The sequence below is a fragment of the Triticum urartu genome, chromosome 2 (genome assembly GCF_003073215.2).
Source record: "Triticum urartu cultivar G1812 chromosome 2, Tu2.1, whole genome shotgun sequence".
In the NCBI taxonomy this organism is placed as follows: Eukaryota; Viridiplantae; Streptophyta; class Magnoliopsida; order Poales; family Poaceae; genus Triticum; species Triticum urartu.
Genome location: NC_053023.1, coordinates 308,124,830 through 308,137,701, shown reverse-complemented (window position 1 = coordinate 308,137,701; position 12,872 = coordinate 308,124,830). Strand labels below are relative to the sequence as shown.

The 12,872-nt window shown below is 45.6% G+C and overlaps 1 long non-coding RNA gene across 2 annotated transcripts; it reads left to right on the top strand.

Moving 5' to 3' along the window:
* Nucleotides 1–1,141: 1,141 nt before the first annotated feature.
* Nucleotides 1,142–6,682, top strand: LOC125537120. Of its 2 annotated transcripts, XR_007295609.1 has the most exons (4): nucleotides 1,144–3,693; nucleotides 4,043–4,245; nucleotides 4,830–4,934; nucleotides 5,059–6,682. It is a non-coding gene; the product is annotated as an uncharacterized LOC125537120 (long non-coding RNA). The 2 variants fall into 2 exon arrangements; XR_007295608.1 differs by having other exon boundaries at nucleotides 1,142–4,245.
* The last annotated feature ends 6,190 nt before the right edge of the window (nucleotides 6,683–12,872 follow it).

Genomic DNA, 12,872 nt, shown 5'->3' with positions numbered 1-12,872 from the left:
CTAAAAAGATCAGCTGCCAGGGCGGGTGCCCTTACTGCGCTAACTCGGGCCAAAGCATGGATATCTAATCTTGATACAGTCGATTTTGCAAATGGCTACCCGAGCAAAAAGGAGGACGGGTTAGACTTTGATGCTGATGACCTCGGAGCCCTAACAATGGAAATGCGCTCATTGGCTAGCAAGTTGGCTGAAGAGACCAATCTTTCACATTATCAGTTGGTTTATGATGCCAACAACAAGAGAGTTAAAGCGCCAACTTATGATGTTCCAAATCTTATTCCTCCAATCCGTAAGCATACTTATGCCCCAGATGTCGACCCCTCCCCACTTATAAGTGATGAAGCTGTATTCAAAGCCTTAACTGGAGGCTGGCTGGGTAGAGAAGAGGAAGATGAACCGGCGCTGGATGACCCACAACCTTCAAGTCCACCCGGCCAAGATTCATAAACCGGAGGCTGGCTGAACATCTGATCTCTACAAGACTTGTTGAAACAATTATTCTTTTGGGCATCACACGCCTTGTAATAGGCCAGCTTAAACTCTTGATCTGCTATGCCATCGCACATATTTGCTTTGCATGACACTGCTATTCCGCAATGTTAAGATATGCCATGTATGCTTATGATGTTCGCAATTGGAACCTGTTTCTGCATACAATAGATTAAAAAAGTGTCCTAGCGGTTTACCGCTGGATGGGTTATATTGCACGATATAAAGCCATGGGAATCATAGTTATATAACCAAAACTGGACTGAATGATAACCATATAATTTAAAATATATCATACCTGTGATATTTGATCACACAGTTGGTTTACCAAGTGATAAGCACATTTCATATATATAATTTTGGCATACGATTATACCACTCGTTGGGTTATGCCCATCTATTCTTGCAAAGCTTAGTTGAATATTTGCATGAAAATCATATAATGAATCATTTACTAGTCATTGTGTTTCTTTTGCACAAAAGTGCGCAAAGGCACTATAAACTTCAAGACCCGGACTAGTGGCTAAGAGAACGAAGAGGAGGAGGAAGAATGGACTTGTGTGAGAAGAAACAAAGTAACCATGGGACTAACTAGAGAAGAGAGGGATCATCTTGAGAAGAAAGAATGGAAGCAGGAGGGCCAGAGTGAAAAACTGGCAGATCATAGGAGGAGGTCAAAATCCCTAGACGCCCTGATTCCCAAATCGGGCCTGGCAACACCTCTTCTTCCCCCATCTCCTTCTCCACCACCGGCCACCACCGCGGCCAGGCTGGCGTGGTGGGGCGCCTTCGCCACCCATCCATCTATCCATCACTAGCGCCCCTCACCACCAGCGCCCATCTCGCCTGTCGTACCCGCGCGCCTCCACCTACTACTGATTCTCCTTGCCGCTCCCTTCGCTTACCTCGCTGTTCTTCTTCTTCCCGACGTCCTCCCTGCTGCCCTTCTGCTTCTCCTCTGCTTTCCCTCTCCTAGCGCATCAACTTGCTGCTTCTTCTTCTTGCGCCGAGCTACCGCTGCTCCTTCTTCTCCTGTACCTGCTGCTGCTCTTCACCTTCTCTTGCCCCAAACTGCTGCTGCTCTCTCTCCAACGCCCCTGCTGCTCCTCCCTTCTCTCTGAACCTCCCTTCGCTGATCCTCCCTCTTGCTTCACCCCTGCTGCTCCTCCTCTCAACGTCTTGCTCCTTCCCTTCTCGGAAACCTCAAAACTGCTGCTGCTCCTTCTTTCCAAGCTCCGCTGCTGCTTTTTCCTTGTTGTGCCCTGCTGCACCTCCTCCTCTTATTCCTTACCTCCTCTGCCGCTGCTCTCTTTAGATCTCTCTCTCTCTCTCTCTCTCTCTCTCTGAATTTTCTATAAGCTAAGATGTGTAAAACTTTGTAAAATTCAGATTTTAAGAGTGTTGGCAATCTGTAGCTTGTTCTGTTTGGTACTTGTAATATATAATGCTTGACTAGTATTACTTTAGGCTGTGAGAAATAATTGTCATTGAAATCTTGCTCTGTGATTCAGTAACCTTCTAGTATTTGTGTGTGTTCACCTTTTGTACTAGTTAACTTTGTATGTGTTTGAACCCATCGAAATAACTAGTCCCTGTATTACCTATGTACCTGTGACATATATGCTTGTGATATAAACATTTTCCTGTGACATATATGCTTGTGATATATACCTGAATTTTCTGTCATATGCTTGCTAGATATATATGTCCATGTCTTTTGACTTCTCTTGTCATTGATGTTAGTATTTTAATTTCTCAAGCATTACGAAAACACCAAAAAGACAATGAGTAAAATCTGAATCTCCCTGTGCTCTTTGCTTTCTCTTTGTCGTCTACTTTGGTTAGTTTAGGTCTATATTTCCTCGCAATCATCATCTGAATTCTGTCACCTAGCTTTAGTCGAGCATCGTTTGCGTCGCCTAGTCCCTGTGGAGAACACGACACTCGCAGTTTGGCCGAAAAACCCCAATGTACTCACAATAGATCATTTTGGCGCCGTTGCCGGGGACTAGCGTCGAGTGACTGTGTTAGGCTATAGACTAGGTTTTTCTTCTTTTGCTAGTTTGTGCCATATATGTGATATATCTCTAACTCCTAACCCTTGTTCCAGTTTATTTCCTCTTTGTTTTATTTTACTTTTTTGTAGGTTAGAACCATTTTCTCGGTTATGGCTTACTATTCAGATCACCAGGCTTATGCGAGCAACACTACAAACATCACAGAAAGTATTCAAGACCTGATAAGTAAGGTTTCCCATCAATTAGATGATTTAGCTCGCCAGCGAGAAGTAGTTTTTGAGGATAGGCCTAGCTCTTACGATCCTTATTCTAGAGGCCATCGTTATGTTGCTCCTACCTGCCATATTTGTGGATTTCAGGGCCATTCGCCCACTGAATGTTAGCGTGGTTACTCTCATCCTCCATATTGTTTTAGCATGAGCTTCGCTCAGGAGCATAGCTCATACCAAAACAATTACTTACATGGGTGGCCTAAAAACCCAAATATGTCATATAGGAGCAACAACCCTGAGATCTCACTGTTTGCCTCTAGTTATCCAATACAGGGAGTTAGGTATGAAGAGGAGAGCAATAGCTATGCACCACAACAATTTTATTCACCTCCTACTCATATACCTCCACCAGGAGATGTGTCCAATGGAGTTAAATGGTCCTGCACTTGGTTAACCAACAACTCCAGCACATGTTGAGCAATCTCATGCACAAGTGCCCACACAAGATGACTTTGATGATATAGACAAGCTCACATTGCTTAGCCTCGAGTTCACTTGGAGTGCTGAAGATGATCCAATTAGGCCGGTGATACTAGAGGAAATGAAGAAGATCAAGAGTGGAAAAGAGCTAGTGGAAGAAGTAAGGAAAATTGAGAGGAATATTAATGTCGGGTGCACTATCTCATCCCTCCTTGAGTTGAGTGTTGCCGGGATATCCCTTGAGGTGTGTGAGGTTTCAACACCGTCACATTCAGCTGAGTAAGATAGCGAGAGTCCATAGGAAGAGATACTTCAGATCCAAGAAGAAATACTTGAAGACAAGGAACAAGATGATCTAGAGCTGCAATTCCCAAGTGATCAAGATGAAGACAAAAGATCTACTACTCTTGAAGAAGTAAAAGAAGTTGCTGTAGATGAACTTGAAGAACCAGAAATTCATTTGCCTATTGTCATACAAGAGCGTGATGAGTCAGGTTTATCTAATCCTCTTAATGACATGTCTCCATATGATTTGTTTGCTACTACCTTGCATTGCATTATGCCATCACTTAAGGTAGATTTGAAAAACTATTTTCTTGGACTTGATCATACACACCTTGTTAGTGGCATTGCTCATATCTCTGTTCATGATACTTATGTTCCTGATGTTATACCCATGCTTAATGAAACGTGTGATTCTAATACTAGCATTGAGCTTACTGATTTGTACCATCCTAAACTTGTGCTTTATAGCTATGCTTATGTAATTGGGTACTCTATTGATGATTTAGAGGGCATTACTCCTATCACTCATATTATCTCTTTGGTTGAGTGCCTTTTCAGGTTTTTGCTTGTGCATGAAACAATACATGCTGACCGGGTCCGAGGTGACATTCCTTGGGACCCCGGTGGACTCGGAGCATGGTGATGACGAGAAGCAGGGGGCACACATGAAGAAGAGTGAAGCTGGAGCATGCACGAGGAAGCAAAGGACAAGAGTTGCAGCTTAGAGAGTGATCAAGCGAGTGCTACATGATCAAAGCCCGGTGAGCTGTTTCATGACCCTAATCTGAATATATCATCCATCGATCATGCTGAAATCATTTGATATTTGAGTTGCTTAAGCCATTTATTAAATGATATCCCACTGAATTTTATTTGACATATTGTGCTTGATGTGAACATGAGAACTGATTGTTGAATGCCTTGTAAACTAGTGATCTATACAATGATTGCTTTGCTGAAATTAGTGAGAACTATTAGTTTTGAGTGCTTACATCCCTAGTGCACTAGTAAACTTAATCATTTTCTGCATTTACCTTGATACGCCTAGATCACTATGTTCAGATGATGTATTTGTGCCAAGTGTGTTCCCATTGAGAGCAATCACTCACCACTATGGACTAGCATGCTATGTTCCCTGGATCGGTAGTATGTGAACCAGACCTGGATGAGTGATGATTCTTGTTCCCTTTTTGTATTCATTTGTTAAATTAGTAATAATGAATAAATAATTATCTGACCTTACCTAACAGTAGCATGTCATGTTCCCTGGATCGGTGGTTTGTGAAATCTGGTTGGATCGGATAGGAGTTAATTATATTAAAAAATGCTATAATTGTCGAACCAGGTGTATACCATGTTCTCGGGATCGGTGGTATGTTCCTTTGGGGAGGCAAACAAAAAAACTTATAATTGGTCGAGCCAGGTGTATACCATGTTCTCGGGATCGGTGGTATGTTCCTTCGGTGTGACTGATAATATATTATCATTACTTTCTTCAAATTTAATAAGTGGTTCAACCACAATGTTATATTTCTGCAAATAAGTGATTTAATTCAAGTTCCTTTTGTTCTCAGGATCATGCACTCTTTAGGAACCTTTGGCATAATCAACATTTGAACTTGCTAATCTTCTTGTATCATTGTAAAAGTTTAAAATGACCGATTCTACTAGTATCCTATTGCTTTGTAACACTCTTAACCATTGATTTTCACTAGCTATGTCCAAAGCATGCAATGTTTGGAGATCCACTTCACTGGTACATTCTCTAGTCAGCTCACTGTTCACCATCTAGCTCTTGTCATTTTCCTTTACTTGAGGACAAGTAAATATTTATGTGTGGGGGAACTTAAATATAAGAGATTGCCGGCTTAGAAACAAAGCCAGGCCGGGTTAATAAACACCGGATATTATCTTATCTCATACTGATGACTTATAGTCGAAAGCCAGGCTGGGTTAATAAACACCGGGTAGTTTCATGTATAAAGCATAAGGCATCACAGCCCTCATTGGCTTTTTAACCATATATTACTATGTCGCATGAGAAAAACCTCAAAAATTGTTCAAATCAAACAACAACGACAAATCAAGGCTTTCATAGGCGGTCAGGCCTAAAACGCAAGTGCTTTCACGGGCTGCACAACCACTGTGTTAAACCTTTATACAAACCTTATAAGCTAGACCTCACACAACCAATCTTCGTTTTAACTTTGACAAGTTCAGGGTCTGTATAGGATTGACTTGTCAAAAGTACAACAGGTCGTTCCAGGTTTACCTGGGCGGAGTGGGAGACTTAAAAAGGAAGGATAACCCAGGGTTTTAGGTTAATACACCTGGCTTTTAAGCCTATTACAAGGGTTATAAAAACTCTTGTTCTTTAGAACAGAGAGCTTTAACAGGGATGCCGGTTTATTATATTGATCATAATATATACATTGTCAAAAATATGTACATCAGAAGAGCCAGTGACTCAAGTATAGTAAGGCCGAAGATGAGCAATGTGCCATGGCCAGTGGGTCTTCTCCTCTGACTTGCGTGAGTTTTGTGCTCTCGAGCATCGATAAGGTAGTAGGACCCATTGTTGAGATTCTTACCGATCACAAAAGGTCCTTCCCAAGGTGGGATAACTTGTGCATACCAGTTTGATCCTGGATAAGCCGGAGCACCAGATCACCTTCTTGGAAAGTTCTGGTTTTAACCCGGCGGCTGTAGTAACGACGCAGATCTTGCTGATAAATCGCCGAATGAGCTGCTGCGATGTCACGCTCCTCATTCAATAGGTCAAGTGCCTCCTGACGTGCTTTTTCATTGTCAGCTTCAACATAAGTCGTCACACGAGGCGAGTCATGACGAATGTCACTAGGGAGAACCGCCTCTGCACCGTAAACCATGAAGAAAGGCATGTAACCCATAGATCTATTGGGGTGGTATTAATGCTCCATAACACGGAAGGTAACTCCTCTACCCAACAACCCGGCGTCCTCTGCAGGGGAACCATAAGACGGGGCTTGATCCTCTCAGGATCTCTTGATTGGCTCTCTCAGTTTGACCATTAGATTGAGGGCGAGCCACTAACGACATGTCAAGTCGGATGTGCTCACGTTGACAAAATTCTTTCATAGCACCCTTGGACATATTAGTGCCATTATCAGTTATGATACTGTGGGGAAAGCCAAAACGAAAAATCACCTTTTTGATGAACTGAACCGTCGTTGCCGCGTCACATTTACTGACCGGCTTGGCCTCAACCCACTTTGTAAATTTGTCAACCGCCACCAGGAGATGTGTCCTTTTGTCCTTGGATCTTTTGAAAGGTCCAACCATATCAAACCCCCAAACTACAAACAGCCAAGTAATTGGAATCATCCTTAATTCTTGAGCCGGCACATGGGCTCGTCGTGAAATTTTCTGACATTCATCATACCTACTGACCAAGTCTTTAGCATCAGCATGAGCCGTTAACCAATAAAACCCATGACGAAAATTTTTAGCCACGAGAGACTTTGAACCGGCATGATGACCACAGTCTCCTTCATGAATCTCGCGCAGGATCTCACGACCCTTTTATGGAGAAACACATCATTAAAAAGGACCCTGTAACACTGCGGTGATGCAGCTCTCCATTAACAATTGTCATTGACTTAGAACGCCGGGTTATCTGCCTCGCTAAGGTTTCATCCTCAGGTAACTCGCCCCCGGTCATATAAGCCAAATAAGGGACTGTCCAATCAGGAATTACATGAAGAGCTGCCACCAACTGAGCTTCCGGGTTAGGAATAGCCAAATCCTCCTTTGTAGGTAACTTGACCAACAGGTTATGCAAAACGTCAAGAAAGACATTAGGAGGCACCGATTTACATTGAGAACCCAACCGACTTCGGGCATCGGCCGCTTCATTTTTTCTCTGATCAACATGCTCAACTTGATAACCCTTGAAGTGACCAGCAATGACGTCCACTTCTCGTCGATAAGCCGCCATGAGTGGATCCTTAGAATCCCAAGTACCAAAGACTTGTTGAGCCACCAAATCTGAGTCACCAAAGCACCTAACCCGGCCTAAGTTCATCTCCTTAGCCGTCCGAAGACCGTGGAGAAAGGCCTCATATTCAGCTGCATTGTTAGTGCAAGGGAACATCAAACGGAGAACATAACAAAATTTATCACCTCGAGGGGAAGCGAGCACAACTCGAGCCCCCGAGCCCTCCAATTGCCTGGATGCATCAAGTGAATAGTCCAATACGTGTTATCTGGCTTTTCCTCAGGCATCTGTAGCTCTGTCAAGTCATTGATGAAATCCACCAGCGCCTGAGATTTGATGGCCGTGCGAGGCATATATTTCAATCCATGAGGACCAAGCTCAATGGCCCACTTGGCTATCCGATCTGTAGCTTCTATATTCTGAATAATATCTATCCCCTAAAGGAGCAGAACTAACCATAGTGATGGGATGACCCAAAAAATATTGCTTAAGTTTCCGACTGGCCATGAACACCCCATATACAAGTTTCTGCCAGTGCAAATATCTCTGTTTGGACTCAATGAGCACCTCGCTGATGTAGTAAACCGGACTTTGAGCCGGATATTCTTTGCCTGCCTCCTTCCGTTCCACCACAATAGCCACACTGACAGCCCGAGCATTGGTAGCCACGTATAACAACAATGGCTCTTTATCAACGGGAGCAGCCAGAATAGGTGGCTCAGCCAGCTGCTTCTTCAAGTACTCAAACGCTGCATTAGCGGCATCACTGCAGACAAAATTATCCGTCTTTTTCATCATCTGATACAGAGGGATATCCTTCTTTCCCAACCAGCTTATGAAATGGCTTAATGCCGCAATACGACCCGCCAGACGTTGCACATCATTGACACACACTGGTTTAGCCAGAGAAGTGATGGCTTTGATCTTCTCTAGATTAGCTTCAATGACCCTGTTAGACACCAGAAAGCCCAAGAGCTTGCCTGCCGGCACACCAAAAACATACTTGGCCGGGTTAATCATCATTTTATAAACTCAGAGATTATCAAACGTTTCCTTCAAATTGTCTATCAATGTCTCCTTTCTGGATTTCACCACAATATCATCCAGATAAGCATGAACATTGCGCCCAATCTGATTATGAAGACAATTCTGCATGCATCTCTGGTAAGTCGCTTGGGCACTCTTGAGCCCAAAAGGCATAGACACATAGCAGAAGGCCCCAAAGGGAGTTATAAAAGTTGTCTTCTCCTGGTCCTTAACTGCCATCTTGATCTGATGATAACCAGAATAAGCATTCAAAAAACTCAAACTCTCACAACCCGCTGTAGCATCAAAAATCTGATCAATACGAGGGAGAGCAAAAGGATTAGCCAGACAAGCCTTGTTTAAATCTGTGTTGTCCACACACATACGCCAATTGCCATTCTTCTTAAGTACCAACACCGGGTTAGCCAACAACTCGGGATGAAAAACCTCAACAATAAACCCAGCCGCCAAGAGCCGGGCTACCTCTTCACCAATGGCCTTACGCCTCTCTTCGTTTAAGCGACGAAGAAATTGCTTGACCGGTTTAAACTTGGGATCAATATTAAGAGTGTGCTCAGCGAGTTCCCTCGGTACACCTGGCATGTCAAAAGGTTTCCATGCAAAGATGTCCCGGTTCTCACGGATGAACTCGATGAGTGCGCTTTCCTATTTCGGATCCAGATTAGCACTGATGTTGAACTGCTTGGATGAATCGCCAGGAACAAAATTAACTATCTTGGTATCATCTGTAGATTTAAACTTCAAGAGCGGATCATGCTATGTAGTTGGGTTTTTCAAAGATGTCATATCCGCCGGATCAACATTGTCCTTATAAAATTTTAACTCCTCCATTACACACACTGACCCAGCATAAGCCACATCACCTTCTTTGCATTCCAAAGCTATCTTTCGGCTCCCATGTATTATAATGGTCCCCTTGTAACCCGGCATCTTGAGCTGCAGATAAATATAACAAGGCCGCGCCATGAACTTGGCATAAGCCAGCCGTCCAAACAGAGCGTGATACGGGCTATGAATCTTGACTACTTCAAAGGTCAATGTCTCTGACCTAGGGTCATGATAATCTCCAAAAGCCAATTCCAGAGCTATCTTACCAACTAGGTACGCCGACTTACCAGGCACCACGCCATGGAAAACAGTGTTCGACGGTTTAAGATTTTTATACGTCAAGCCCATGCGACGGAAAGTTTCATAATAAAGGATATTGATGTTGCTCCCTCTGTCCATGAGTACCTTGGTAAACTTGTACCCTCCGACCTGGGGTGCGACCACCAATGCCAGGTGACCCGGATTATCAACCCCGGGCGGGTGATCTTGCCGACTCCACACAATGGGTTGCTCAGACCACCGGAAGTAACGGGGAACTGCCGGTTCAACAGCGTTCATCGCCCTCTTATGAAGCTTCTGATCTCGTTTTCATAAGCTTGTGGTGAAGACGTGGTACTGCCCACTATTTAACTGCTTTGGGTTACTCTTATATCCAGATTGCTGCTGCTGATTCCCCTGACCTAACTGTTTATGGTAGCCACCCTGATTGCCTTGATTACCTTGGAACCCAGAGCTAGAACCGCCACCGCCATCACCCGGTCCATGAGAGCCGGATCCTGAGCCCCCATGCAGCCCATGATTGTCTTGAAAAAGATTGGAATTCTTGTACTCCTTCATAATGAAGCAATCCTTCCAGAGGTGGCCAGACGACCTTTCTCGTGTACCATGCCTTGGGCAAGGCTGATTCAACATCTTCTCAAGGTTAAAGCCTGATCCTCCTATCTGTGCGGGCGGTTTACCTTTAAGACCCTGGCCATTATTCTGTGTGTTGGTGTTAACCACAAAGTCCAAACTATTATTAGATTTGCGCTTATCGTTACCTCCCTGATTTGCCGGGTTATGCTGCTGCCCTCTGGTGCTGCTGCTCTTCTTTCCCTTTTCCGGCTTTCTCATCATTAGACTTGGGGTCCTTGGTACCATCAGAGTCAGTGTACTTAACCAGAGCCGCCATGAGTGTCCCCTTGTCGTTGCAGTTGCGTTTGAGCCATCCCAATTTATGCTTTCAGGGGCGTGAAACGACAATTGCTTTCCAACATTAAGACTGCTAAATCAGCAGTGATGTGATTCGACGAGTGCAGGATTGTTGATACCCGGCGTACTCAATGAGTTGTTGACTCACCCTCTTCTTGGACATAGGAGGCTAAATCCACAACTGACATGGGCTGCTTGCATGTATCCTTGAAATTCTGGATAAACCGGGCTTTTAACTCGGCCCATGACCGATGGAATTGGCAGGGAGCCCTTTCAACCAAGTGCGGGCCGTTCCCTCCAACATTAGGGGGAAATATTTAGCACACGCAGCATTGCTAACATCTAGCAATTCCATGGCCATCTCATAACTCTCAATCCATGCTTTAGAAGGTAAATCGGCCATATAGTTAGGCACCTTGTGAGGACCCTTGAAATCCTTGGGCAGACGCTCATTACGTAGAGCCGGCAATAAACATGGCACACCCAAATTCCTGAAGTTACACTTGGCTCCACTGGAGTTGTCAGACGAACCAGAGAAGGTTGACGGGCCGCATATTGCACTGCTAGCTCGGCCTCTCGGCCTGCTCTACCTTGATCCACCACATTCTAAGCATCAGCGCCACCGCCCGCGGGTTATGTCCGTGGGGCGGGTTATGGTTCTGCCCACTTCTTGACACAGCCGGTTCATCGATATGCCTGTGGAACTTCAACTTGGGCGAGGGGTGGAATGAATCCTGTCACGACTGTAAGAATAAGCCTGATGCTGAACCAGTGCGGTTTGAAGGAGCTTCTAGCCCTCCGTGTTTCAACTGCCTTCAGAGACTCGCCTTCAACCGGGAGAGCCGTCAATCATGACGCCGCAGCGATCATGTTATCCAAAGGGTTAGAGTAATGACCCGGTGGCATCGGCACATGCTGCGGCGGGTTATTCTTCTGACGAGGCGGGTCCGTTGTGCACGGCTGAACCGGCGTACCCGTCCCAGGTGCTTCACCCTGGTTTACAACTGCCGGGTTACTGGTTCCTGCTCCTGGCATGTTAAAGAGATTTCTAGCCTCGTAAACTGAGGGCAGACGAGTCTGATATCTCCTCGTGATGACTTCGTTTGAAGCGTTCTGATCTAGCATGAACCGGTAAGACCCCGACTGAATCCGCTGTGCCTGAGCATCCAAAACAGCCCGCTCTTCGGCCATCCTAGTGTTTTCTGCGGTCAGCTCCTCCTTGGCCTATGCTATCTCATCACGCAATTCTGCGACCGCCGCATTATGCTGATCCTGATCCGCCGGGTTAACCACTGCTGTTAATAATGCTGTCAGCTTAACCAGTAAGTCAGTTAAGACCTGGGCCGATGGGCACACAAGGCCTCTTGCCCCGGCAGCCGTTGCCGCTGCTGACCCGGAAATCAACTCTGCTGCAGTCGACGAGTGCTGCACGGGCTGTGTACCAGCCATGAAGATTGCGACCCGGTTCGGCGGCTCGCAGGGGTCCGGAATACTGTCGCCATCGGAACATCCCCCAAGCCGGCCATCTTGCAGTTGATACTATGACTCGGTCTCACCGGTGGACGACTCACCATCAGAGTAAACGACCATCTCACCACTAGATGCTGACCTATCCTCAGATTCCGCTCCATGGATAAATCCCATGAAGGCACGATTCATGGCAGGCCGAACCCAGGCGGGTCTCGCATGCTGAGCCGTCTCGATGATGTTAGTGCAAATGTCCGGCTCAGGGCCCGGTTCACCGATCTTGTCGATTAAGACGTGAATTCCGCCAAAGGGGACCCGGTACCCGTACTCAATTGAGCCGGCCTCGGGGCCCCCACCTGCGTCGTCCATGTAGAGCTTGCCGCGAGGACTCTTGGTCATCCGGCCTACGGCGTATCCCTTGATCCCTTCGAAGTTGCCCTCTACGAACTTGAAACCATCGTGCGATAGCCCCACAGTGGGCGCCAACTATCGTGGAATTGTCACGGCAGATGTCCTAGTGTGAGGTATTAACCATGGATCCATCGTGACTAGGTTAGCTTACAGGGGTTAAACGGGACAAAGGACACATGGAGTTTATACTAGTTTGGCCCCTTGCGGTGAAGGTAAAGGCCTAATCCAGTTTGAGGTTGGTATTGCGAGGGTTTCGATAACCAGGGAGCGAATACGCTTAACCTGGCTCTCGATCTGTTGTTTCCTGTCCCTAAACCGCCGCCGGGTCGTCCCTTTATATACATAGGTTGACACCCGACGGTTCACAGAGTCCCGGGTGACTCATAAACGTGTCCGGCTCGGTATCTACTCTTTCCTATATTGCAATACAAGTCATACACCTATGGAGGTTTACATTTATGGGCCCCA